Raw genomic sequence first — 27,926 nt, forward strand, 5'->3', positions numbered from 1 at the left:
ACTACTTTACTATGAATGGGCTATCCACACAGCCACAATCTTCTTTGTAACTAATTCACAATAACAATAAAGTAGGAGCTTTGGGGTCATTGTTACCTATACGAGAAGTTCAGCATTTACTGTAGACTGCTTGTGGAGTGCCATTCCTTCCTTGCCTGGAATGCCTTCACTTCTACTTTTGATTTATTGAGATTCTTCTTCCAACCCTAACTCGAATCCCACATTCTCCTTCCCAGATCGCTTCAGTCCAAAGTTTCACTCTCTCCTAGACCATTCCCCAGCTCCAATTACATTTCCTATTGCTCCATTCATTATTTACTTGCCATTTACTGCCTTTAATTGTTATTTATATTTTTCTTATTTTTTTTCTTTTTCTTTTTTTAATTTATGGAATAAAGCAAGCATTTCTATAACATAGTGTAACTCTGCCACCCAAAAGGATTGCGCATGAAACTTTAAATCTGCTATGTACAATTTGCTATTCCCTTGAAATATATAATAAAGCTATCATTGCAATTTCCCCCCTTATTTTATCTTCCATTACCCCCTCCCCATCTTGCCTCAGAGATGGCTACCATTAGAAAAAATATATATGTAAACATAAGTTATTTTATAACTACTTTATTTATCAATTCTTTCTCTGGACACAGATAGGATCTTTCTTCCTAAGTCCTTTATAGTTTATTTGGGTATTTATATGATTCTGACAAGGACATCTGCCAACACATTTGTAGGAACGAAGGTGGGAAAATATAAAGAAGGATCCCCTCAGCACTGATAAGTATTTGAAGGCAGCATCCCCTTTCTTTTTCTCTGGGCATACATTCTCTAATGACATTTTATAGTCCAATTCTCTGTGTAATTCCTGGGTCACAGCTGATTATATGTTACCATGCAACTCTTCATTTCCATTTGCATGATCTCCAAACTTCATTCAGTTTTTGAGAGATCGGTGGTATCCCCTAATTCAGAGCCAAATAATGTGTGGATCTCATTTTAAAGTTTGAAGAGTGTTTCAGATACATTGTCCTGCCTGAGCCTCACAATCCTATGAAGCAGGCATTAGTGGTGTTATCATCATTTCCATTTTATAAATAAAAACAATTCCAAGAAGCTAAATGACTTGCCCATGGTGACAAGGCTAGCTTTCTGGTTCCAAGTCTCTCACTCTAAGTGTTGTCACTCTGCCTCTCACTTAGCAATGAAATAGAAGTATGATCTGATGTAATGGAAAAAGTCTTAGATCTGAAGACAGGAGATTTTCATTCAAATACAAGTCTGTAAACATTTCCGAACATCAATTTATTCACTTGTAAAATGAGGTTAATAATATTTGCAATACTATAGTAAAAAGAAAGGAATTGGATGAGAATGAGAAATGTAGAAAGTAGAGAAAAGATGGTAGAGTGGAAGAAAGCTGAACAGCAAGTTCTTGTCTCTAAAACTCCAAACACAAGAGACAGAGAGAAAGGTCTGTGGATAAGAGGGACAAGTCCCACCAGGAGCAAAATGCTCGGTGAAGAAAACTCCAGCACCCAGGGAGAGGTTGTGTACCAAGGAAGCAAGAGGTCCCAGCCTCATACCAAGGCATTAACTATGCCAGAAAATTAGAACTGGCACAGGTGCAAATGAGCAGTTTTGTCACCCAGTACTCAGTTCCGAGTCACAGATGCAGGACACACTTGAACATGAGGAGTAACTTTTCCTATTTCAGTTAAGGAGGCCTTGGGAGATATACCAAGAAAGGACAAAGTTCCAAAGCTAGCAACAGCAGTGGTGAGACTCAGGCCCCAGGGATAGAGGGATTCTGGACCTGGAGCAGACCCTGGCCCTGACCCCCACTGTGACCATGGAGAAGTGGCATCACCAGAAGGATAGGCTATTGCTGGGGTTGGAAGCTCAATTCCGTGTGGGCAGTCTCGGGTGGGTAAAGGTGGGAACTTCTAAATCTTAGAGTTCTCACAGAGACCCCCTAGGAAACGACTGGGAATCGAGGTGAACCAAGCTATCTCGTGTATTTCCGCCTCTTCCCATGAGAAACGTGATGGGAGAGAGCTCTCCCCGCCCTCGAGATTGTCCCGGATCTGGGCACACCTAACAGGCACGGTATTCAGATGCAAACTATGCAGCTGGAGAGCTTAAGTAGGATCAGGAAAGCCTGAAAGTTCTCTTGGGCGGAGGGGCCACGTGTGAGGACAACAAGGCTCCGCTTTTCCTCTCTCCGCTCTTCCCTCCCCCTCTCTCCCCACTTACACTTCTACTTCCAATCTCTTATTGTAAGATCTTTGCCTCCTTGGGAGATCTTTCTTCACTCCCTCCTAAGGAAGAATTCCCCCTGCACTTGTAACCGAGACCCTGAAATAAAGCTCAACCCTTGTTCGACTCTGATAGGTCTCTTCTCTCATACGAGTATCCGGTTTGGCCAGCCGAAGACCTCCGATAGAGGTAAGGTAAGACTCGGGTAGCCCACAGGCCTCTAGGCCTGTCAGGCTATACATAACATTTGACAAATATACACACTAATATGGTGGTGAGAAGCGTGATCTCCCACAAACAAATTACATTTTGATCACTGTAGCGTGTCCCTGAAGCTTTTTGAGTGCTTAATGTGAACCCCCCAGGAAGTGGTCTTTGAATTAACAAATATTGTGCCTTAGATAAAGAAGTATGGAACCGACCCTAGCACCAAAGAGAAGCTGGATCCCAAGTCTCTGATCAAACTGAACTTTATAAAAAATAATGAAGGTAAATACCATTGCTTAGTGCTGTTCACTGGCTTCATCAATAACTCTATATTGTGGCAATACAGTCAACTGGCAAAATGTATCCTTCTGAGACAGTGAGGCAGGCATCAAGGTAACAAGAATTATGAAGATTTCATGACTGGTGAGCTCTTTTTGCACCAGAACATCCTGATTCTCCAGGATCCCATGAACCTAGACAAGTTTAATATGGTCAATTTTTATCATGTTAAGTACAGTCTAAGAGTCCTACACCCAGAGGAAGAGAAAGTCAGGTAGGACCTGACTTATTTATCTGAGAAGCACCAATGGTGAGATCACAGAGACCCTGCAAGAACTTTACAAAGACTTTAGAAGGGACGAAATACAGGTTATAATGCTGAGGGCTCTGGAGAAGAAAAAGTTAGACAAGCTGAATGTGGCTCATAATTCCACTGGGAAGATCACTGCCTCTGTAACATTCATAACCATGGTGTCTAAAACAACCCATGAAATAGAAGCCATTGATGATGAGGCCTTCTGGTATAGGTTTGTAAAGAAGAAAGGTTATATATGGCTACGCACCAACAAGGGGGACCTCAACCAGGAACTGCACTGTGACATGACTCCAAAAAATGTGAAAACTTCATCAAGCTCTGCAAAAAATAATTATTACAATGGTCCAATTTTCCACAGGTCAATTGGGAACTTTGTGATCTAAGGTGGAGATCTAACTGGAAAGAGAACAGAGGGCAAGTCCTACTGGGGGAAGCCCTTTAAAGATGAGTTCTGGCCTCACCTGTGGCACACAGGCCAAGGTATTCTCAGCATGACCAACTCCATGCCCAGCTGCAATAAGTGTCAGGTTTTGTCTTTGTTTTTGTTTTTCAACAATTTTTCCAACCCCTGCTTATCTGGGCAAGAAACACACCATCTGTGGAAGAGTTGCTGGTGTCTTTGACCTCCTCACAGTCTTGGAACTGAAGGAGGATATTCTAATGGATTTTGTCATGTTTTTTATAGGCCCATATGAAAAGGCAGATAGACTGGTGAAGAGTAAGAGAGAAAAGACTGGAGAAGGAGAGCCCTCCCCAAGGCAAAGGCCACAGTCAAAATTGGAGAGTTCAAGGTCTTGGACTTATAGTCAGGGAGTGGGCAAATATATCTCCTCCAAAGCCACAAAATGATCTGCAGAGAAAGACCTTCACCAGCTGGGGCTCTGGGGACTTCATTTCCTGGTAAAGGCAGGAAAATTCCAGTTGGAATTTTGAGCCCACTGGTGACAGAGTCAGTTCAAGGTCTGGCACAGGCCTTGGTTCCAAAGGTATAGAATTAGGAAAAAATCTTTGTAGAGCTACCAATTTGAAGAGAAAGAGGATTGAGTGAAGGGGGAGGAGATGTTGTCCTGAAATAAAGCAGTATGCTCTTAAGGAAAAAGAAAGAAATATAGTAGATAGGTCATGGTATCTCTTATGTCAGATTAAAGAATCTGGAATTAATTTGTTTGACAATGGAGAGCCATTGAAGGTTTTTGAATGCAAGAATCTCGTTATCAGAGCTGTGCTTTATGAAGACTGATCAGATACCAGTTCGTAAAAATTATTTGAAGGGAGTGAGGATAAAGGCATTGAAGGACAGTGCTGCACTCCTCATCTCAGTATTTTTTATATACTTTTTGCCTATTTCACATTTTCTTATACATGTATATAATTCTTACTTGAAAGAGGGTGAGCTTCTTCAGTGCAACAGTTCTTTCATTTTGGTGTTTGTATCCCAATGCCTGTTACCAATGGCACACAGTAGACACTTAATAAATCCTTCTTGATTATTCGTCTAGGCAAAAGACAATGAGTTTCTAAATTAAAATGTCATAAAAAACTGTCATTGATATTGACATTCCACTTGCAGATTTGAATTTTCCTTTATCTTTTTCCCTCCTCTTTATCCTAATATTCTCCACCATGCTTTCCTCACTTAAATTCAGATATTTGCACACACACACAGACACACAGACACACACATATGCACATGCATACATATATATGCATATTATGTGCATATGCACATATATACATATATATATACACACACGGAACAATACTGCTTTGTCATCCTTTCTTATATCACCTTTTCTTTCTCAACAAGATATATAAGGTGTATAACTTTTGAACAAAGCATATCAGCCAATAACATGAGTAGTAAACATGAAAATAGAAGGATTTGTGGTGTCAGAATCCATAGGATTTAGCTAACAGGCATATATGAGAAAAGTCATGAGGATAACAACCAAGTTTTCAATCTAGGTGACGGGAAGACTCATGGTACCATTAACACAAATAAAGACGTTAGGGGTGGGGTGAATTGATCTGAAGAAGAAAGGTAAAGAGGTTGATTTATGATATGTTAAATTATATTTACCTTTTCAATCCACTGAATTTACCAAGTAATGGTAAAGCTTGAGCTACTGTTCAGATGACAGAAAGGCCAGGGCAAGAGAATATAGATTTGGGGAGTCATTTGAAAGGAATTGATGGCTAAGCCTACGGGAATTGGGAAAATTGTCAAGGGAGAGTGCAGAAAGAAGAGAAAGGAAGCAAGATCAGTACCTCAATGAAAAATTATCTAAAAAAAATTCTGGCAATCTAAAGTTGAACAAATTGTAGCATATGAATGGGATGAAATTCTATTGTTTTATAAGGAAGAAAGAAATAGAAAATTTTAAAAGAACAAGAAAAAACTAGCATTAACTGTTGAAGTTAGTAAAGTCATATATAACAATATCAATATTATTTTAAAAGTAGAAGACTTTCTAAACTGATAAAAAAAGAAATGAGCAGAGAGCTATATATATGATGCTGAAAGAATAACTTTGAAGGCTATAAAATCTATGATCAACTGAATATACATTTAAAATTGCAGAGGACTGATGAGACATACCATGTCCTTCCTAACAGAGAAATTAGAGATTCAGGATATAAACAGGACAGATATTTTTTGAACATGGCAAATGAGGGAATTTGTTTTGCTTGACTATTGGTGTTTATTATAAGGAATTTCTTTATCTTTTTTTAAATGGGGGAATAGATAAAAATATGTTAATGTCACTTAAAAATAAAGCTAGTTTAAAATAATGTAAAGATGTTTGTAGGGAGAGGAAAGTGCACTCATAGAAGGAAAGGATCTGGAGATGGAAAACAATAATTGATGAAATGAGGTCATGTCAGATATGGGATTGTATAAGATCAAATCAAGGGCACAAGTAAAGGTACTACATTGAGCATAAAGTAGAACCATTTATTTTTCCTGAAAGGAGGTAATAAAGGCATTGAGAATAATATAGAGAGAGACAGTTTAAGTGGGAAAGGAAAGAAAAAAAAAAGTTGCCAGAGGATAGTCTTTAAGTTTTCAGTTTGTTGGGGGCTAATTCATCCTCAGAGAATGTACAAGTTGAAGATGAGCTTGAGAATTTGTTTTGGAAGCCGATTAAGTGGATAATGCAACAGGGAATTGACAAGACATAGGTTTATAGTTAGAGTAAGTAGAAATCCATTCTTTCTGAGTTATCCATTTGAATGAGTCAATAGGTATGTCCAGACATGAAAAATTCCAATATGAATTTTCAGAATCTTTGAGGGAAAAATAATACTGATATTAGACATAGAGTTAGGCATAAATGTAGTTATAGATTTAAATATAGATATAGATGATATGGATGCAGATTAGAGATGGACACCTTTGGCAGTGTTGTTTAGCAGATAGAGTTGATGTTGGTATCCAGAAGAACTGAGTTCAGATACAGACTGACTCATGCTAGCTATGTGATGTGCAAGGCACTTCACCTCTTAGTGTCCTAGGTCACCCTCTGAAACTGAAAATTATAGAACAGTTGTAAATCTGCATTGATAAAACTTGTCTCATCAGAAGTTACCTATACTGATGAAATAATAGGTTCTTTCCATAAAAAAGGGTTTTGGATATAGATATACATTTAGATAGATATCACTATTCTACTATATAATACTACCTGGTAGAATGTCAGAATGAAATCAAGTGCCTTAATGGATGACCAACTAAATGAAATGAAATGTATCAACAGATCAGAAAGTTCAATCTCTTCCATTTAATTGGATGGTCTGGAAAAACTTCAACAAAATGGAGCAGATTCAAAAGCTTCCTGTATCCGTAACCAGTTCTGTATTTTGTGGTGAAGTTTTGCAAAACTCTAAATTTTAAATGGAGAAAATTTCTCCCCCACTTTAAAAACAAACAAACAAAAACCATGTAAGTCATACTCGAAACACATTTACTTTTTTGTTACTTTGGAGTGGATCAGAATCCTATCTATTAGCATTTCACATCATGTAAAAATATTTGCTTTGTACGTCGTTCTAAAAATAGCTACAGAGAAAAAACTTATTTCAAGAGTTGATGAATATATCCATTACTTTCACATAAATGGAGGCTTGAGGCAGACAATTGAGAAGTGACCACTTTTGAATGTTTGTCCCCAAATATATAAACAGTCCTTTCTATATTTAAAAGATCACTTTGCATGTGTTTCCTAAGTTCGGAAGTGCTTTTCTGTTTTCTCTTTAAAACAATATTTGCAGCATTTTTATTTTTTTTAAGTCAATTCAGTATCTTTAAAAAAGTTATTTTCATTCTTTGGCATTAATTCTAATGAAAAATGACATATAAGTGGGTGTTTCTGACAACAGGGGCCTAATTTCCATCAAGAAAAGAATTAAAAAAGGAAGGAACACAAAAAGAGAACTGTAGCCCATTGAAGTTGAATCTCTTGAATTTCTCTTGTCCATTTATTTTAGACCTGTCTTTTCCCTCTCTTACCAGTACAATTCTCACTGCCCCAGGCTGTGCTCCTTCTTGGAGAGTCACACATGGTACTTAGACCCTCTAAAACATTCTTAAGAGCAGTACAGGCTCTAATCTCTCCCAGGAGACCAGAAGAGTCCCATCTGTAACAATTGGAGCTCCTGTCAGCCTGAGGACCATAGAATTCAGTCACTTCCTAACCAGGGTCTCCCACAGGTCACACTCTCCATTGCCACTGAGGCAAGTGGAAAGGTCTGAATCTTTGACATCTTTGACTCATAGTGACAATGCAAAATTAAAGTTCATAGAAATAGCTGTTGCTGCATCTGGACCATGCTGCGGTGTGCTGTGTCTGTGTCAGAAGGAAGGCGTCACTCAATGCCCCTTTCCAGCCAAGTTTTCCAGAATTCATTTACAAGCTTTGCACATGTTTTTCTCTTCTTTCTTCAGAAACTGGACTCTTCCTACAAAACCTACAGTCTTCTGTGACAGTTGTTTTCTGCCTTTAAGTCTTTGCAGTATTTTACATCTCCCTGTACCTCCCTTCTTTTCTTCCTTTTCTAAATCCCAGCTCCTATAAAACCTTTAATATTATTTCCCTATTGTTTGTTGTTTTTAATTTAAGGGACCCTACACCAATATTATTCCCACGGAGCATCAAAAAAAAAAAAATTCAGTCCCTGGGAAGCATTACTAAGAAGTTTGTAATGACCATAGACAGAAAAATAACCCATGAAATGATCAAGTTTGCTACATTCTCTCACAATAACATGCTTTTTTTCCACATGCATATATCAAAAAGAAATACAAGGACGCTTTGCAGATTATTCAAATGTCAGATAAAGCAGAAATTAGCTTTCATCTACATGTCCTTCCTCTTCTCCCCTCCCTGATGGCTCACCCATCCCCCCATCACCATCTGTACTAGAGTCTGTGGTAGATTTCTCTATTAACAAAGCCCTACCCATTCGACCTATTGATTCTGCTTTAATTCACCCCCCTGCCTCCCTCCTTTTCCCTCTTCCCTTCTCCCACCCTGCCTACAAGGAACAATTCATATGGTTGATTCCTTTGTCTCCTGAGTTATGGTTTGGGAAACATGTCCTCTCTTCCGTAGTTCTTCAGGGACATTCCGAGGCCAGTGTGGGCTGTCAAACTTTCATTAAAACCCTGGATGAAGAGACAAATTCTTCGCTTTCTCCAGCCATGTTTCCCCTGCTGTTCCTGGCACTCTTGTCATGGAGAATTCACTTGAGCTTGCATGTCGTGAGGGAGAATAGGACAGCCCTTCCCAGAATTTTACAGCTTATTAGCAAACATTGTGCTTCACTCTATGCTCAGTGTTTCATTAAAAAATTAATGTCTATGGAATGAGCTTTCAATATAAAATTACAAGGAGGTGAATTTTTTATTTTATTTTAAAAAACATTAGTCTTCTCAATAATTCATACTTCTCCACACCCCCCCCTTGGTCTCACTAAATATTAAATAGGATAAAGTTAAACATTTGAAAACTAAATGTAGGCTTTATTCTCTCAAAGGATCTATGTTTTCATCCTACTTGAACATTTTTAGAGGTGGCACATGTGACAGATGTGAGCCAGCAGGTGTGTGTGTGTGTGTGTGTGTGTGTGTGTGTGTGTGTGTGTGTGTGTGTATGTGTGTGTGTTTCCACTTAGTTTGAATCTATTGGATAAAGGAGTTTATGTATATGCTGTCTTGGACCTATGAGAGGCTGACAAGAATCCATAGATTACACATGTTGGAAAACAAAACAGGAAGCACCCAAATGGAAAATAAAAGAAAATTCCTCCCCAGGCTACGTCTACTCACTAGAAAGGGAAAGTCAGAGTTGGCCTTTAGCCAGCGAATCTGGTCAGTACAGGCAGAATGCCTAGATAATTTTAGGCCATATTCTAATGTTACAGATTCTTTCTCCACAAAAACCTTCACTTCTTCCTTTAGTTATTTGAGTAATAGAAGAATTTGGGAGGAGGTGGATCTTTTTATTTCTTCTACTGAAATATCTGCATGTTATCTGTTTTGAACTAGTCACAAAAATTTGATATGACCTGACTGAGTCCTTGACAATGCATATCTTTTCATGATTGTAATTGTTTCTAACAGGCTTGAAATTATATTTCAAAACAAAATAAAACAATAACTTGGTATCTGATTTACACTGTACTTTTTCATGCAAGAGAGACACTACAGTTTACACCCATTTTGTTACATTAATATTTGTAATTTACATCTAAAATAGATAGTTGGTCCTTCCAACTTCAAATCTGTTGTCCTAGAATTTTTTATGTTTTTTATTTATAATGATAAAATTCCTTTCTACTGTAATATCATAATGATGATAACTCACATTTATACTACCCTTTACAGCTGTTTCCTCACAACTTTGTAAGGTAGACAGTATATGCATCACTATGCCCATTTTACAGATGAGGAAACTCATTATGTGCTTATTGACCTGGATACCTATGGAAAAGGAAAGTCTATGGAAAGCATGGTATGCTTTCACAGAAAGTATCTTCGGTTTTGAAGTGTCTAATTTTTTTTAATGATTAGGGAAGTGTGTGTGTGTGTGTGTGTGTGTGTGTGTACTGAAAGTTTAGATCTATGATTTTCTGAGTGTGGAGAGTTCTCAGGGTAGAAATCACCTCCACTGATGCATATAAGCAACTTATCTGTATCTTACAGTATTATGGGGCACTGAGAGTATAAATGCCTTATCCATGGTCAAAAAGCCAGCATGTGTCAGAGACAGGATTTGGCCCCAAATCTTCCTGATTCCAAGGCCAATTCTCTATCCACTACATCATATTACCTCTTGAATGTGTCAGATAACAGTAGAAAATCCTTGTTCTCAAATCTTCTACAGGGATGTAACAGATGAAACTGAGAAAATTTATTTTTCGAGTTCAAAAACAAACATTAGAAAAAAAAGGCTCATTGAAGGTCAGAACGGTGCTGGGGTAGCAAATCTGAATCCAGCCACCAACCCAATATGCCAGCCTATTAGAAGAGATTAAAGTCTCACATATCTCAATTCAACCTTCTGTTTAGGGAACTTCCATAAACAAGCTAGTAATGTCATCACCAGGGAAACAAACAAGTGAAATTGATGCATGACTTCCCCCTGAGTGCATCTGTGCTACCTAGCATAGGCATTGGTGATGTTGTCTATTTAAACAGGCTTCCCTGTCTCCCCCTCCCCACACCACCCCCGACCCTTCTGTACAGATACTGCCACTTGCTGTAACTATGAAATAAAGATTTGTAATGACTTGGAATACAGTTCATTTACAAGGTGATATAAACTGTGGGTTGTAGGTTGGGTTTACAATATGATGGAAATGTTAATCTATGACACAGATCCTGCTTTCATGTTTTATTAATGACATCTGCAACATATTTGCAAGATATTTTACATAATATGTTAATTTACCAAAATGGGAAGGAAGGGGCTGATAATTGCATATGAAATTAGCACTCACTCTATGCCAAAGCTGAATACATAATACTTCTGTAGACTTTGTTAGGGTTGTGACATACTACAGATTTGGTCAATAGAGTGATAATGATAAACTCATTTTTCAGGAAGTGAACTTAGACTCTTCTTGTCTGGATTTGAACATGAAACCATAGATTCAGTTGAAAACCTATACTTTGGATGGACTTAACAGCCAATATACTATATAAAGATTTTTTTTTTTTAATCACACTGTGGTATCCTCAAATGAAATGAAGTCTGGCATTTGTCTCTTCCACAAGACTGTTGGCAAAAGATTCCAGGCCACCTTATGAATGTGATTATCTCATGATAATCATCCTAGTATCATGGAATTTGAAAATGCCACGCTTTTATCCACTTTACTTTCTGTAGGGATTTACCACAGCAGGTCTGGGACTTGGCAGAGGTCATCTGAGAATCATCTCAAGAAAGCAGATGGTGAGAAGATCCAGATCATCCAAATCTCACATTGTTGCTTCTGTCATAAAACCAAACTTTAAGGCTGCAGCACACTACTTTAATTCCAAGACTTGAATATTATATATATTACTGCCTACCTCCACTTCCTTATCTGTAAAACAGAGATGATTATAGGACCTGACTCCCAGGATTGTGAGAATGAAATAAGATAATATTTGGAAAGTACTTTGCAAATCTTAAGATGTTATTATATAATGCTACTACAAAAGCTAACGTTAAATTGCTATCTAGTGCCATTTAAAAATGATTATGATCAGGTATTCCTACCAATCCCTTGTTTCAAAAAAAATGTTTGAAGCACACACATTAGCAATGTCTTCTATTAGATCTGATTGCAGGTAAAATGCGCTTTCTTCCTAGGTGTCAAGTGGAGAAGGGTACAAGACTAGGGTGAATTATTAGAATATAGCCTGAATTGTTAATGGTTTACAAGTCACTACCATTATCTAAGAGCAGTATAGTAGAAGTCGAAGACAAGTCAGTATAGTAGAATGAGTGCTTAACTTGGAGATTCAGGAACCTAGTCACATGACCTGTAACTTTGACTTCTCCAAGGTGCTGGTGGGTTCTCTACTCCCACCCTTCACAGAGATCTTCAAGCAAAGGATAGATGACTACTCTTTGGGACTCTTGTCAAGGGCATTCTTGGCCAGGCACACATCAGACTAGAGGGTCAATGAGGTCCCTTCAAATTCAGAGATTTTATGATAAAAAGTAGTAGTGGTAGAAATACTATTAGAAGGAAATGCTTTGTAAACCTTTCAGTGCTATGGAGAGTTGTTATTCCTAATGAGTTTTTCATGAAGATCAAATGATATAGTGTATATTAAATAATTAAATGTAATCTATATATGTACATATGTATATTGTATATATAAATACTTACATATATGTATATATATAGTTACATAAATATATATGGTTATAATTTTCATGTACTCATAAAAAGGGCTTGCTGGTCTCACAGTTTTCTCTGCAACAGAATCTACCACACCATTTACTCCTGCTTAGAAAACCTCCAAAAAAACAGTTGAGGACAAAGTGGGGCAGTGCCAGAAGCCTTGCATCTAATTTCAGAAGATAGGACTTGAGTTTGTATTCTGACTCTGCCACATTCTACCTCTGTGACTGTGAACAAGTCACTCCTCTCTAGGTCTCAGTTTCCTCATCTGAACCTAACAATCTTCTAGGATTATTCCCTCAATTTGTAGTTACACTCTTAGGCTTGGTCCCCAGAGGACTGATTGCTGTGCCATTCTAGGGGAAACCAGAGGGGTTGCTACACATCTTACTCCAAGGCCCACATCACTGTGATTCCCATTGATACTCATCCACTAAAGTCAACTAACTTTCAGTTGAGGCTTTTCCTATACTTTTATGGTAAGAACAGTTGGTTAAAAAAAGTAGCCTCTCCCCAAGAAAAAAAAAACTAACAAAAACTTTAATAAATGCATGTAACAGTGGCAAAAGTGGGTCCAATAGAGTATAATGAAAGTGGTAGGGTTCACATGGCAAAAGAATGTTTTTGACACTGGGAGTCTTTTTTTTTTTCCTTCTCACTTTGTAGAGCCCTCACATAAATTGCCTAGAATGATACTCTTCTGGGTGAATCACTCAGATGGGATCCATGGTCCTTTCTTGAGTCCATAGGTGTCACTTCTCTTTGCCATGAGGGTTTAAGCATCTTGAAGGTGCCTTTCCTCAGGAGACTATCTCTCTGCAATTCACTTATCCTTGATGAATCTCCCTGATCCTAATGGCAGCAATTTCCCTGCCATCAGCCACTGCCAGTCAGTCAACAAGCATTATTAAATACCTACTATGTGCATTGCATTGGGCTAAGTTTCGGAAATTGTTACTTCATAGTCTTCCTGGGATCTTCAGACCTTTTAGGCTTTTCAGTCTCCTGGACATTCCATTTCATGATATTAGGCAAAGATCAGGAAAGATAAACAGAGTGATAAAAAGGTGACTCCTGTACATATCAGAACTGCATTGGTGGAATGGGACCAACAATCCATCCCCTTCCTAACTTTGGAAAGGAGGCAGCTCTAAGTAGTCCTCATGCTTCAAAACAAAAGAAAGAGAGGCAGAAAGATCACATGACTGCCATCTCTTCCTTACTCCCATATCAGACCCCAGTGCCATCAGTTCTTTTGTATTAGCTGCCAGTTAGGGCTCTCTATATCACTACTGCTCATACTTGAGTCATACGTTGCCAAAAGTAGGCTTCCCATAAAGTTCCATGTGATGGATTGAAACCAAATGTAAAATCTGTATTCACTCGCTGTGTAACCCAGTATGAAAGACAAATCCAAGCATGCACTCTGGAAAATAGACCTACTGGACTAGACAGTTTCTAAAGTTCCTCCACATGTATGAGCTTATTATTCTGAGATATGTTTTTTTGACACTGCTTTATTTCTCCAGAAAGGAGACACAAGGTCTATTTTCAACATCTATTGTTAGGCCTTGAGACAAACAAAGTATTTTTCCTGCCTAACCATGAAAATGATTCATTTTTCATAAGAGTAGAATATATGTGACTTTAAACAGAAAAGATAGCCAAAGTCTTGTAATGGTAAGGAAATTTAAAGATCTTCCCTGACCTTTAATAAGCTCCTGTGACGACCTGCTTTGAGCTTTGGCCCAGCCCACAGCCTGAGGAGTCACATGGAGCCAATGGTGGGAGAAGTTTGCCCAACAGGTGGAGCAAGAAGTAGTGCTGAGAGTGAGGTGGAGGTGGGAGAGAGAGGCTTGCAGAACAGAGCAGATCAGCTAATGTGTGAGAGGACTGATTTTGCCTAAGGGAGCTTGTTTGTGAGGAGGCCTGACAGAGGGAAGGCTTGGGGATGGTCACGATCCCTTTATGGGTAATGTGTGCAAACTTTGTTGTTACCGTGGTGAAATTGACTTTCTAGTACCTGAATAAAAATCTTGGTTTTTGTCTTTGAGGAAGAGTTTATATTTTGTGAATTTACCTTGGAAACACACATGTATAAAGCTGCTGTGGGTGTTGCATTGGTATTACCAACGTATAGCCATTTCCTACTGCAACACGTGTTATAATAGAATAATTGTCATCTTTCAAAAGTTTAGTTAACAATTTGAGGTTTCATTTATTAAACTTCTGTACTTCCCTTTGCAACCAAAAGACAGAAATCCCAAAATATTACCAGAGAGTGATACTGTCCTTTTAGCATTTCTATACCTTGCTTAAAGCAGGAAGTCAAAACATTAGTAATAAGTAGTCAGCACAGGCAAATTATCTTCTAGCTGAGGCTCTTGTGTTTTTAAAGCTAGTGTTATCAGGAGCAACTTTTGTATGTTTTAGAAGCAGATGGGGATTGAAAGAAAGTACTTTGGGAAGATGGGGAAGGAGATGAGAAAAAAATAGAATTAATGAAAAGTTGAATGCTTAATAATCTAGATATTTTAGGGAAAATAGAAAGCAAAGCAACCAAAACAAAACAAAACAAAACAAAACCCTTTAGCTACAAAACGGGATAATCTTGTATGGGAAAAAAACTTTTTTTCTCTGTATGTTATGTAAAAAACAGAATGTGAAATAGTTATGTTGGAGGTGTGAATTGATGTAAGCATTCTGGAAAGTAAATTACGCTCAAAAAGAATCTTTAAAGTGCCCATGCTCTTTGACCTAGAGGATCCACTTCTGGGAATATATACTGGGGAAATGAAAGGCAGAAAAGTCCCTTATATATGAAAATATTTACAGAAATGCTTTTTTTGTGTGATAGCAAGAAAGTAGAAACAAAGTAGATACCAACCCATCGTGGAATGGTTACAGCGATGTACCTGAAGGTAGTAAGATATCACATCTGCAAGAAATTGTTAATGTGAAAGATTAACAGAAAAACTGAAAGACTTACATGGACAAATACAGAGTGAGGTAAGCAGACCCAAGAATATATATAGACAATGATCACAACCATATAAATGTAAATAACAAGAAAATGAAGCTAAATGATGTATAATTGTAATGACCACACCTGGAGATAATTCATCCTGTATTGGAAAGGTGGGGAACCAGGCATGTGACAGATTAGAGGAGGGTGGAAGGGATATATACAGAGGTGAATCTGATGCAAAAATGAAAGGGGATAGGAAAACCAAAAATTAAGAAAAAGGAAAAGAAAATATGATAGGTATGCATTCCATGTCTTAAACTGGGGGAGCAGTTTTTCTGTCCAGTGCTACCAAAATGGGATATTCAAATTACTTGTCCAAATTTATAGAGAGATCATGGCAAAATAGGGAATCAGTTAAACAACAATTGCCTTAAGACCCATTGTGTGTATAGCCAAGTGGTATAGCATAGTATACCTGACATAATTACATATACACTGATAAAAACATTACAAAGATCCAGGCAATTATATAGCAAATTCAGTTCATGACTTAAGATCTATAGGCATAGATTGTTTTGTGTGACATTTTACTGAGTATAGGGAACTCTTAGTGAGAAACGTTTTTGCAAATTCTAATTGAAAAAAGCTGTTTGGGTGACACAAATTAAGTAACTTGCCCAGGAACACAGTCTTTATGTGTTAAGGATGTTTTAGTTGCTCTTTCAGTCTTTATCTCCTCCCTCCCTTCCTTTCTTCCTTCCCTCCTTCCTTCTTTTCTCTCTCTATCCCCTCCTTTCTTCCCCTTCCACTTCCTCTTTCCCTTTCCTTTCCCTTTCCCTTTGCCTTCTCCTTCTCCTTCCCCTCTCTTCCCCTTTCCCCCTCTCAATACCAGGGACTGCCATGTCCTTCCTGTAAGTACGGGTATAAATAGAGACCTAGTCACATACACACACACACACACACACACACACACACACACACACACACAGACACCCCTGTGTGTTTATGTATAAATATATATATATATATATACATATACATGTATTATCTAGATAGATATAGATAGTATACTACATGTATGGATACAATGGCATAGATATAATCTGGGTTGCATTGGTATAGACAACTCCCAGTGAGAAAATGCTCTCCACTAGAGCAGATGAGGAACTTTTCTACAAATCGTAATTTTAGAGAGTTGCCTGGGATACTGAGAGCCTGGAATTCTCTACACAGGGTCACACAACTGTGCATCAGAGGTAGGGCTAGAACCTAGATGCTGTCCATCCACTGTTCTATAGCTGTTTCTTACACACACACACACACACACACACACACACACACACACACACACACACACACACACACACACCACATACAGATTTACAAAAAGTTTGTGGCGTGGGAACATTTTCCAAGGACACAGATGCCAACTGCTATATGATTTAGGAGATTGGTCCTAGGGAGATGCCTAAGGTATTTAAAAATTACTTTATTTAGCTAGGGGAATATAGCTGGTAAGTGTCAGAAGCAGAATTTGAACCCAGTTCTTCCTGAATCCAAGAGCAGAACACTATTTATATCAAACTGCTGTATAAAAGCAGAAACTCAACTCTTCAGCCTGAGTTTCCAAGTGAGTTTTAGCAGCAGTAGCTCACACTCATATATTGAGCTCAATATATTTCACTTCTACAGTCTGCCATGAGGAAATACAAGCCAGTTTTCTCTCAAAGCTGTAGCAATATAGACCTTTATAATGACACAGGGGGAAGGGCAATGGAAAGAATTTTAAAAAATAAGTACTTCAAAGCAATCAGTGATGAGAAGGAAAAAGGCTGTCTCCTTCAATTATTGTAGCTTCTTTTAACCTTGTTTTAAACAAGCAAAAGTATCTCAGAACAAATAAGCTAATAAGATTCAGGGAATTCCTGTTGGTTACATTATTTTGAATATAGTAGACCAGACTGTCTGTAGAAAATTTAAAACAACAACAACATTTTACTCACCAGATTTCTTACATTAATTCTTTCTTAGTAAAATTCAAAACCCATTTGGGGCCTCTCACAGAGCTTTTACATTAAGTATGTGTTTTTCTCTCTGTTGAATTTATTAATGTGCTGGTAAACAAAAGATGTTTACTTGAAGCTTTATTAAATAGTTGGTAATGCGTTTTCAGTGTGGTGAATAATTTTTGTTATTTTTACCCTAAAATGATCAAAAGTGACTCGTCAGCTAGTCTAAGTACTTCTGAGAAAGCTAATGGTAAATTTCAATCACCCACTGGCCCCTCTGTGTTCCAAGATCCAACATGGATTGCCTTGAAAACAGCTTCCACTCTAACAAAACAAGAGTTTATGATTCACTTTCAGACTTTGTTCCTTAACTAACTTGTTTATGCAAGAAAATAGTTTTCTAAGACTTGCACACACAGCAGTATCTGTGTGTTTCTGTTTATACTCCTGTTTCACTCCTGTTAATGGCTTTGGGGCATATAATACACAAATTCACAGATATGTATTGAAAAGTTGGCTGATCTAATAATGGGAGTAGTGATGGTGGTAAGTTCCTTCCCTCTTCAGTTCCTTCCCCCTCCCAACTAGAATATGTACAGGAATACTCGCAAACACATAAACCAGAATGTCTATATTTTCAACAAATCAGATTTCAGTCTTAGAATCATAGAGCAAAAGATGAAAGGGATCCTTTAAGCCTTATAATCTAGTCTCCCCATTGTATAAATAAGGACACTGAGGCCTGGAAAATTAACTCACTTTTTCAAGTTTGTAGTAAATGACACAGACAAAGATAGGATTCATTTCTCCAGGTCGTCTATTTCCAAATCTCTTTGCACTGTGCCAGAGTTTCCAGTATTTAACTGGAATCTGAGAATGAATGATTCATGGTTCAATACATGATCTAGATTTTATTTAGAAAAGCAGCAACATTTTGATATTTTTTGACCATATTCTTTAGTTATCTACTGCTTAAGGGCAGAAACCCATGTATTTGTATCTCTGTGTCTAGCATGGTATATGCTCTGTTGTAAGAACTTCATTAATGTTTGCTGAATTCAATTTCTCTGTTCATTTCCTGTTATTCACTCCAAACTGCGTCTTTATATGCCTAATTCTCTCTTTCTCATTTTCCTAAAGTAAATGAGTATCTATCACAGAGTCCTATCCTAAGCTTCTGCCTAAAGCATGCTGGATTTGGAGTTGAAGGACCTGAATTTGAAATCTGGTTTTGCTAATCTGTGACCTTGTGCAAATCATTTCACCTCTCTGGGTCTCATTTACCCCACTTGTAAAACAAGAATTGGGACAAAATGATCCTTAAAGTTTCATCAGTTCTTGATCCATGTTCTTACAATACTATATATAAAATAGAGGAAAGAATGACATGCAAATGAATTGGAACTAGTATCCTCCTTTTCCTGTCTAAGCAAACAGAAAGGGATAAGAAGAGGAATTGGGGACTTGAAGATCTGAAATGTGAAAAAGGAAATACTGGAAAATAGTAAGGATTGTATTCCCCATCTTTGAGCCACGGTGATAATGGTTGATAATCCACTGAGATGAACTAATAAATCATATCCACATTTGTTGACATTGATGTACAGATACAGCATTACTCTATGACTTAACGACTTTATCCAGCTATACTGACAGAGTTCTCCCATATGAATGCAAGGTTGGAGCTCATCGGGTCAGCTAACTGGGTAGGAAAGAATTGCAAGTCCTTTTGAAACTAAGCCATCACATTTAATTGGGACCTGAGCTTTAGAATAATTTAAACAAGAATCGACAGTGATATAGTCCTGTACGTGACTGAGAACTGTTTTGTCAAATACACATGGTTGAGAATTATCTACCATGACTAGTTGGGTAAAAGCAGGAGTAAAACCAAGTTTAGGAAAAATGGTGAAGTGGTGAGGAGGCCAATTGGAGTTGGTCTCTGGTGCCCCCCCACCCTGTTACATTTTGTTTTTACCCATCTACCTTGTCAGCCCTCTTATCCACTCTCAACAATACTTTCACCTTGTTCACTCTTTAAAGTCATTTTTTAAAATTCTCTGAAACCTGCTGAAGGTATAATCTTAATTTCAGATTGGTTGGCGTTTAGAAATTTTCTAAATTCCTTTAATGACTCCTACCTTCTAGAAACAATGATCTTTAAAACAAATACCAATATTCCAAGAGTTATTATATAATTGTGAGCCATGGAATATATCATGATCTGCAATGCACATTATTCAAAGGATACTGGAGAGGTGTGTGATGGGGGTAAGCAACCTGAAAGATGTAAAAATAAGGAATTAAGAAGAAGTAGAGAATGTTATATATGAAATGTATAATTGAAAAAAGATGAGTTATTCACAGAGAAAGAGTAAGAGAGAGACTTTTGAATGTCCTGCCTATAGTACTAGCATACTTATTATGTCAAGATAATTGAGGAAGTCCCCCAACATGCTGTGTGGATGCCCTATGACAAATTTATGGGAAGACATAGACAAAGATCTCTGGGCAGGCAGAGATAGATTCCAATCTGCATGTTTTTAGGGAAAACCCAGTGATGAGATCATGAATCCCTGAATATGTGGATAATTTGAATAAAATAAGAACTTATTTTTTGGAGTCTAATTCAATGTCATTTATCATTCATTTTACTATGTCTTTTCCCCCTTCTCTCCTTTTTTCCTTCTTATCGTCTCTGGCACCTACCTCTTTTCAACTTTACTTCTAAATCAGACTGCTTATCATGTCTTTCTCTTTCTCTTTCTTCCATTTTTCTCCCTTTTACCTGACAACTTTCTGCTTATTAGCTCCCTCTTTGCATTTTCTTTTGCTAGTTTCAATGATTTTAAATGTAATAAAATCTTGTTACTTAATATTAATTGGGGTTGGGAAGGAAGGAATTAGGTCAATCTGAATGAAAACATTTTATTAATGTAACACTTGAATAAATACAAGTTTTTAGGTTTCATGTATATATAAAATTTTGCTTTCCAAGGAAAGGGAAATAGGACTATGTTCAATAACTAATCTTAAAACTATTTAAATAAGTGAATAATAATTATATATTAAGAGATTCATCATTTGAATGTAATTTCCTATTAAAATCTTCACTTCCAATCTTCACTTTGGTTATTTGAAGGAGGGTGCAGCATTTTTCTCTGCCAAGGACCACTAAGATGAAAAAAAAATGATTAAAGACCATATACGTAAACCAGCTCACCTTAATCAAATTTCTGTAGCACTTTAAGTTTCTTTTGATTGCTTCCTCCACAACAAACCTATAAGTACAAATAGTATTATTCCCATTTGACAGATGACGAAGTAGATGACAAAAAAAGCTCTACTAGGTTAAAGGTCACACAGCTGGTAGATGATATAGATTTTAAGACAGGTCTGCTAACTCAATGTTTCATATTCTTTTCACTTTGCAACAGTGCCACACTGCATTATCCCAACTTTACTTAGTTTATAATCACACACATATGGGTATGTATGCATGTGTATGCCAATATATATATGCATATACACACATAATCATATACACACATCTATGTATACCTAAGAAGAATAGAAAATATTTAATTCCCTTACTTTTAAAACTAAAGAAAGAAACATGAAATCTGTTCCAGGTTTAAATTATTTTGTTTCTGCAAATCTGCTCAATAAATACAGTGAAATTCTGAAAGTCATTTTTTTTTTTGAGACAGAAAGATACAGAGAGATGGAGAAGGGAAGGAGGGAAGAAAACAGAAATAGATAAGAAGAAATTTTTAAAAAATAGGCCAAGAATGAGACATCAGAGGATACAGACAGACAGACAGACACACACACACACACACACACTCACAAAGGTAGACAAACGGAGATCAAGTGATAGACATTCATGTACTAAGATTTAATATATGGTTTTATTTAGCTATTTAGAATGTTGCCACCAAAAATTTTGAAAACAGGTTGTGATTTTGCATGTACTGGATGAAATCAAACCACAGAATGCATTGTTACCTTACAGACTGCAATAGCTCTGAAGTGGAACAGATCCAGGATTCAGTCTAAGGGCATAGTTCACAGTCTATGGGTGTAGAGATTGTAGTCTCTTAAACCTTGTGCCTGAATTTTGTGGATATTTGTGGATTGCATCAGTCAGCTAAGATCCACAGAGGATGAGTGCTATGTTTGTAGGTGCCCTGGGGAATATGGGACTCTCGAAAGCACTTGGATGAGTAAGAGAGCTGGAGTCAAGTGATTATCTGGAAAATGTCAATGATGATAAGGATTGTACCTAGTCTTGGCTTAATACTCTCTTCTCTGAATAACTGAATAACTTTTTTAAAAAATATTTTCTTTCTTTTCCTGTATATACATATACGTATATATACTCACATATTCATATATACATACTCACATACATATGTACATGTAATTATCTAGATTCTAAGTTCCTTAAGGAAAGGCATGAGGTCTTATTCATCTTTGTATCTTATACTACCTAGAAGAATACCTGGAACACAGCAGGCATTTAAAAGATGATCATTTGCTTGATATATTGGAGGGATGGGCAAAAGCTTCCATTTCATGGAACTTAAGGAGGTACCTTTATTGGTGCTTATTGTTATAAAGACTTATTTAATGTTGAATTAATGCCAATGATGTGTTATGGGAAAATATGTAAAGAAGACCCATTTGTGTTTCTTTTATCTAGGAATGGAGTAAGAATTGAAAGTCAGGTCAATTTTTTCTTATTATTTATTTTTATTATTCATTTTTTTCCTGAGAGACTGACTTTTCCTCTTCGTTTCAGTTGCTTTATATGTGTATTTGGCATATTTAGACATAATTGGCACATCTGATCTCTATCAGCATCCAGTTTCAGATCACTACTAAGCCACTGCCCATGGTGCTGATGTGGTCTTCCCATCACTTATTCAGGGGCCTTAATGACACAAGAAGGTAAACGCTTTTTCTTCTGTTTAGAGTTGTTTAGATATGAACTTTTGGCCCACAAGATCAAGCAAGGAGCTAACACATTGTTTATTTTCTTTTGTGCACCAGTTTCTTAGTGTATTGAGAGTTTCCTTCAAGTCTTGTAGCTCAGGACATGTAATTTTTGAAGGATTTGGAGGACCACTAAGAATCCCTATCTCATAAACTGTCCTGTGGTCCAACTTTTTATTTCTTATGTTTTTGGTTGTATGTTGTCTATTCATGGACAGTACTGATTGTTACAATTCAAGGTGTTTTGTGCTTCCTTTATGCCTTGAAGAATGAGCCTCTCTTGTGAGAACTTGATGGTCTGTGTATAATATTGGAGAAGAGAGATTGGCTCTGAGTCCTTGGTTAGATAAGCCATGAATAAACTACTGTTCTGGTGTGATATTCAGCTTATGAACTAATAAATTCCTAGATTCTTCCCTAAGATGGAAGTTCTTGTTTCCTTGTTTTGGAAGGGAGTAGATGGAGAGGTGAGATTCATGGGTCTAGTATAGTGGAAAAATACCACCTGTGTCACAAAAGCTGCTTGCACAATTTAATGTGGACTTCTGAAACAATGAGATTCAACATAAAATTAATCTCATTATTAATGCATGTATCAATAATGCAACAAAGCATAAAGTGTATAGAGAAAATGATTCTTTCCAGAGGATAAAAAAGTGATTAGGAAGCAAGCCTAATAATGAAATGAGAAGTCTATTCTAGTACATTTTAAGATTTAAATCAGAAATTCTCAAATACATATCTCAAGAAAATGCATTTATGTCCTGATTTTGTAAGAAAACAGCACAAGTTCCTAAAAAGGTATCTACCACCTTGATTTTATTTTTCACACACACTTTCCAATTTCTTCTACAGGCGAGTTGAATAAATTGGTCCATGTATTAAAAATTCATTCTTTATTTCATTAACTGTTTCTATGGCATTTTAGCAGCAAAATAATTGCACATCTGCCATGTGTTTGTTTAAAACAGAGGGAATTCTAGCATTTAAAGGATAAAAGCAGAGGACTAATGTGAAATAAGTATAGTACTCAAATGCTCACTTTCTTCTCAAATCTGTAGTTTCCTTAAAAAAGCATTTCATATTTAAGCCAATACAAATACATCAATACATATTAAATATTCAGAGCCATTTCTATGCTTCCTGCTTTCTATTTTATTTGATACCATTCCAAATTATGCTGCTTTGGCTGTCAACATGAGACTCTTCTCCCTCCTTGTGTGGATGGAAAGTTGGAAAAGTTCAAGCCTCAAAGTGTAAATTCCACCTGTTTCTCAAATAAGACTCATTTTCTTTTGTTCTTCTCTTAAAGGTTATATGACGCTAGGCTTTTTAAAAAATTAATTTAATATATTTTGTTTTTCCCAACAATTCTTCTTAACCTCTTTTAAGTTTTGAGCTCCAAATTCTATCCTTCTCTCCCTCCTCCTCTCCCTCTCCCTCAGACAGTAAGCAACCAGAAATGTTATACATATGCAATCAAGTAAACCATTTTTATTTTCATCATTTTGTGCAAAAAGACTGAAATAAAAGAAAAAATGAAAGAAAGCGAAAGACAGCATGCTTCAATCTGTATTCAGACAGTATCATTTCTTTTTCTGGTTGTGGATAGTGCTTCATCATTAGTTCTTGGGGATTGTCTTGGATCATTAGATCAATGAGAATAACTTATGCCATTCATAATTCTTTGTTGTATAATATTGCTTTGTATAATTTGCATTGTTTAATATTGTGTACAGTGTTTTCCTGGTTCCATTCACTTCATTTTGTATCAGTTCATGTAACTCTTTCCAGGTTTTTCTGAAACAATCACTTTCATCATTTTGTAAAACACAATGGTATTCTATCACAATCATATACTATGGTATAGCCATTGTTTAGCCATTCCCATTGAAGAGTATCCTCTTGTTTCTAATTATTAACCACCACAAAAAGAGCTACTATAAATATTTTTGTACAAATAGGTCCTTCTCTCCCCACCGCCAATTTTTAATGTTTTTGGGAAGTAGATTTAGCAGTGGTACTATTGGATCAATGGTTATGCAGTTTTATAGCCCTTTCAACATAGTTCCAAATTGCTCTCCAGAATGATGGGATCAGTTCACAGTGCCACCAACAGTGTATTAGTTTTCTCACATCCCCTCCAACATCCATCATTTTCCTTTCTATTTTTTTTCATCATATTAGTTAGTCTGATAGATATCAGGCCTTTTTGACATAGTTTTACTGACAGATAGCTTGGGTATATCTAGTTCTCTTTTTGGTCACAGGAAAAACTAAGGCAAGTCTAAGATCCCCATTACTATTTCATCACTAGACTGAAAACTTCTCTCCAACTGGTCTGTTTCCTTCTGTCATGAATGGTATTTTCCCCATAGTCACCTGATCCTTATAACTTACTTGCCTATTCCATATTTGGGAGACTATGAAATAGAACTCACTGAGTTTATTCACTATTTCACTATCCCCTTGTTGTTCCTTAAAGTACCTCACTAATTTCTCTAGTCTCCTTGTTCTACCAAGATTCTTGCCTCCCATTCTACTGGGAGCAAAAATACAGCATTTCAGCCATGAGGAACACCTTGCAAAGGCGTAAACATAATAAATGGAATATCTTGTATACCTACTAGCTAATGGGACAATGTGATTAGACTGAAGAGTGAGTGAAGGTGAGTAAATGGAAATTATTTTAAAAGGTAGGTAAGAGCCATAGTGCAAAAGGCTTTAAATACTAGGTTGAGTATTTTGTGTTTTATCCTTAATCTAATAGAGAACTTATTCATGATTTTTTTAAAATTTGGGGTGTATTCCTTTCCAGTTAAGTCCCTCATAACCTCTAGCCTATTCTAACAGCCTTCTAATTAATCTCACTGCTTTCTCTTTCTCCAAACCAGCCTCCTACATATCTAGCCCACTGATACTCAGCACCTTTCTGACCATTTCACTCCCTACTTAAAAGTACCTTTTTTTCATTAAAATATACAGAGCTCAGTTTGGCATTTAAAGTGCTCTGTAATTTTTCTCGCACCTAATTTCCTATTCTCAATTTAAAGTATCCCCTTTCACACACTTTCCATTCTAGTCAAAGGAATGGTTATTCCTTTTATAGGACATGATATTTCCCATCTATGTTCCATTGCCTTCTGTCTCCAACCATTCTCTGGAATATAGGCCCTCTTTACCTTAAAACCTGTTAAAATCCGACCTAGCTCCACCTCAGGTACCATGGTCAACAGCAAGCCTTTCCTGAAACCTTTTGCAATTATTAGTTTTTTCCCCTGGAAAACTACTCTACTTTGTATTTACTCATATGGGTGTACATTGTATCCCTCCAATGAAATGTAAGTTCTTTGGGGGTAGAAACTGTTTTGATTTTGTCTTCATATTCCAAGTGTCCAGCACAGTGTTTTTCAAAGAGTAGAACCTTAATAAATGTTTGTTCAATTATACAAAATAAAGCTAGAGAGCACAAAAAAAGCCAACAAGCCGTCTTGTTTTTTTAATCTCCCAGGAAAGATTCTAGTTTTCCTAGTAATACTTATAATAAACATGGACCCATAGGAGTTATAGGAACGAAGAGGAGAAAGGTGAGATCTTTGTTAACCTGTATCACTTCCTCTTTTCATTTCCCTGTTCTTTCCATCTCCTCTCTTCAATGAAAAAACAAAAACAAACATTTAATCAGGTTGATCTGATTTTAAAAGTTTTAAACTTAGAAATAAGCAATAGGCTAATAAATTCACAGAGGAATTCCCCTCAAGAAAAAGGAACTTGCTACCCTAAATGAATTTTCAGTTAGTAGCAGAACTCCAATTCTAATCCTTGCCTTATCCTTTGCCCCAAATAACTCTGTAAACTTGGTCAAGTTAGTTAATTCTCTGTACTTTGGATTTTTCTTCTGCAAGAAAAAAGGAGAAGTATTAAATCACTAGATCTATTCTGACAGTCTATTATTTTAAATATGTATTTAAAATATATAATAAGAACTATGATTTCATTTACAATCCTCTCCTTTGTTCTTTGTATACTGAAATGTTCATTTTGCTGGTGATCTTTAAATTCATAATAAAAAAATAATTATCTGGAAATTTTCCCACACACTCCTCCCTCTGGATCAATAACAGAAGGGGGTGACATTTAAAAGGTAGCCAAAGTGATCTTCCTTTAAGACAGTGCTCATAGTAATGACAGTTTTCACCCTGTTCTTGTCCTATTTCTGGGCTCACTAACACTATGGAGTAAAAATATCTTGGTGTTTTGCTTTTAGCAATCATTCATTCATTCATTACACAAACGCTTTATCTTTGTGCATATCCTGGAACAATACTCTTAAATAAATACTATCCTCAGGTTTTACTCAGTGATTATTTACTTTGTATTTCCATGATCTCAATGGAACACAGAAGGGGAGGAGACAGAAGGCTTGGCAAACAGCAATTTGCCACCATCTACGCACATGTGGCAAGTGTTCATGGGTATTGTTTTGTTTTGCAGTAAGACACGTCATGGACAAATTACATCTGTGTCCTGAGCAGACACACACACACACACACACACACACACACACACACACACACACACACACACACACCCCTACTTTGTAATCTACCTAACACCTATCTTGTAAAAAAAAAAAAACTGAGATAGCACAGTTTAGGTTTAAACTTTTAAGAGAAGCAGAACAATACAGTAGTTATAGAGGGGAGTGAGTAGGCCTCAGAGCAGGTAAATCTAGCTTCAAGAGCCACCACTGACAAACATTGTTTCTGTTATATTGGGCAAGTCCTTTAATTTGTCAGTGGCCTAGGTAACTTTCTAAGATTAAAAGATGTCTGTCTTCAGTAGCAAAATAAATTTCCCACTAGGTATTCCCTATACTGATAAATGGAAACAAGAAACACCACCCTTTTAAAACTATTACTCTGGCCCTATATAGTCTTATAATTGAGATGATCAAGTTAGTTAAAACACACACACATCTATAGAGCTTTAAAATTACATTCAAAAGTCATCAGCCCTCTGCCCATAAAAAAAAATTCCGTTAAAAATTAAAATCTGTATTGAATCCACCCACGTTTCCATTGAGATTCACGTTCTCTATCTCCACAATCCTCTTGCCCTCCTACATATTCTTATTAAATTTACTAAGACGTCTAGTATCTGCCTTCAGAAAAAATATAAACACAGATTCTCATGAATATCAGCCAAAAGGGAAAAGAAGAAAGAGGAAGAGGATATAAAATTTCCTTTAGGTTTGCCACATGATCCTTATTAAAACCACCCGATTTCATTCCTACCCTGCACATGAAAGCTAGTATTTATTTTCATGAATGATAACCAAGATCAGACTACCCTAGAGGGCAATGGGATATTTGCCCAATGGCTTATTGAATAATATATCTCTTCTCTTTTTTTCTCTTTTTAGAAGATGAAGAATGAAGATTATAAGCTGACTGCCTCTGGAAGGAAGACCTCTCTAGTGCTCTTCAATTGA

General features: G+C 36.8%; 1 pseudogene; it reads left to right on the forward strand.

The window, feature by feature from the left end:
* The first annotated feature begins 1,849 nt into the window (after positions 1-1,849).
* On the forward strand, positions 1,850-27,926 carry LOC140512253 (RING-type E3 ubiquitin-protein ligase PPIL2-like; annotated as a pseudogene).

This window comes from Notamacropus eugenii, chromosome 6 (genome assembly GCF_028372415.1).
Source record: "Notamacropus eugenii isolate mMacEug1 chromosome 6, mMacEug1.pri_v2, whole genome shotgun sequence".
Lineage (NCBI taxonomy): Eukaryota > Metazoa > Chordata > Mammalia > Diprotodontia > Macropodidae > Notamacropus > Notamacropus eugenii.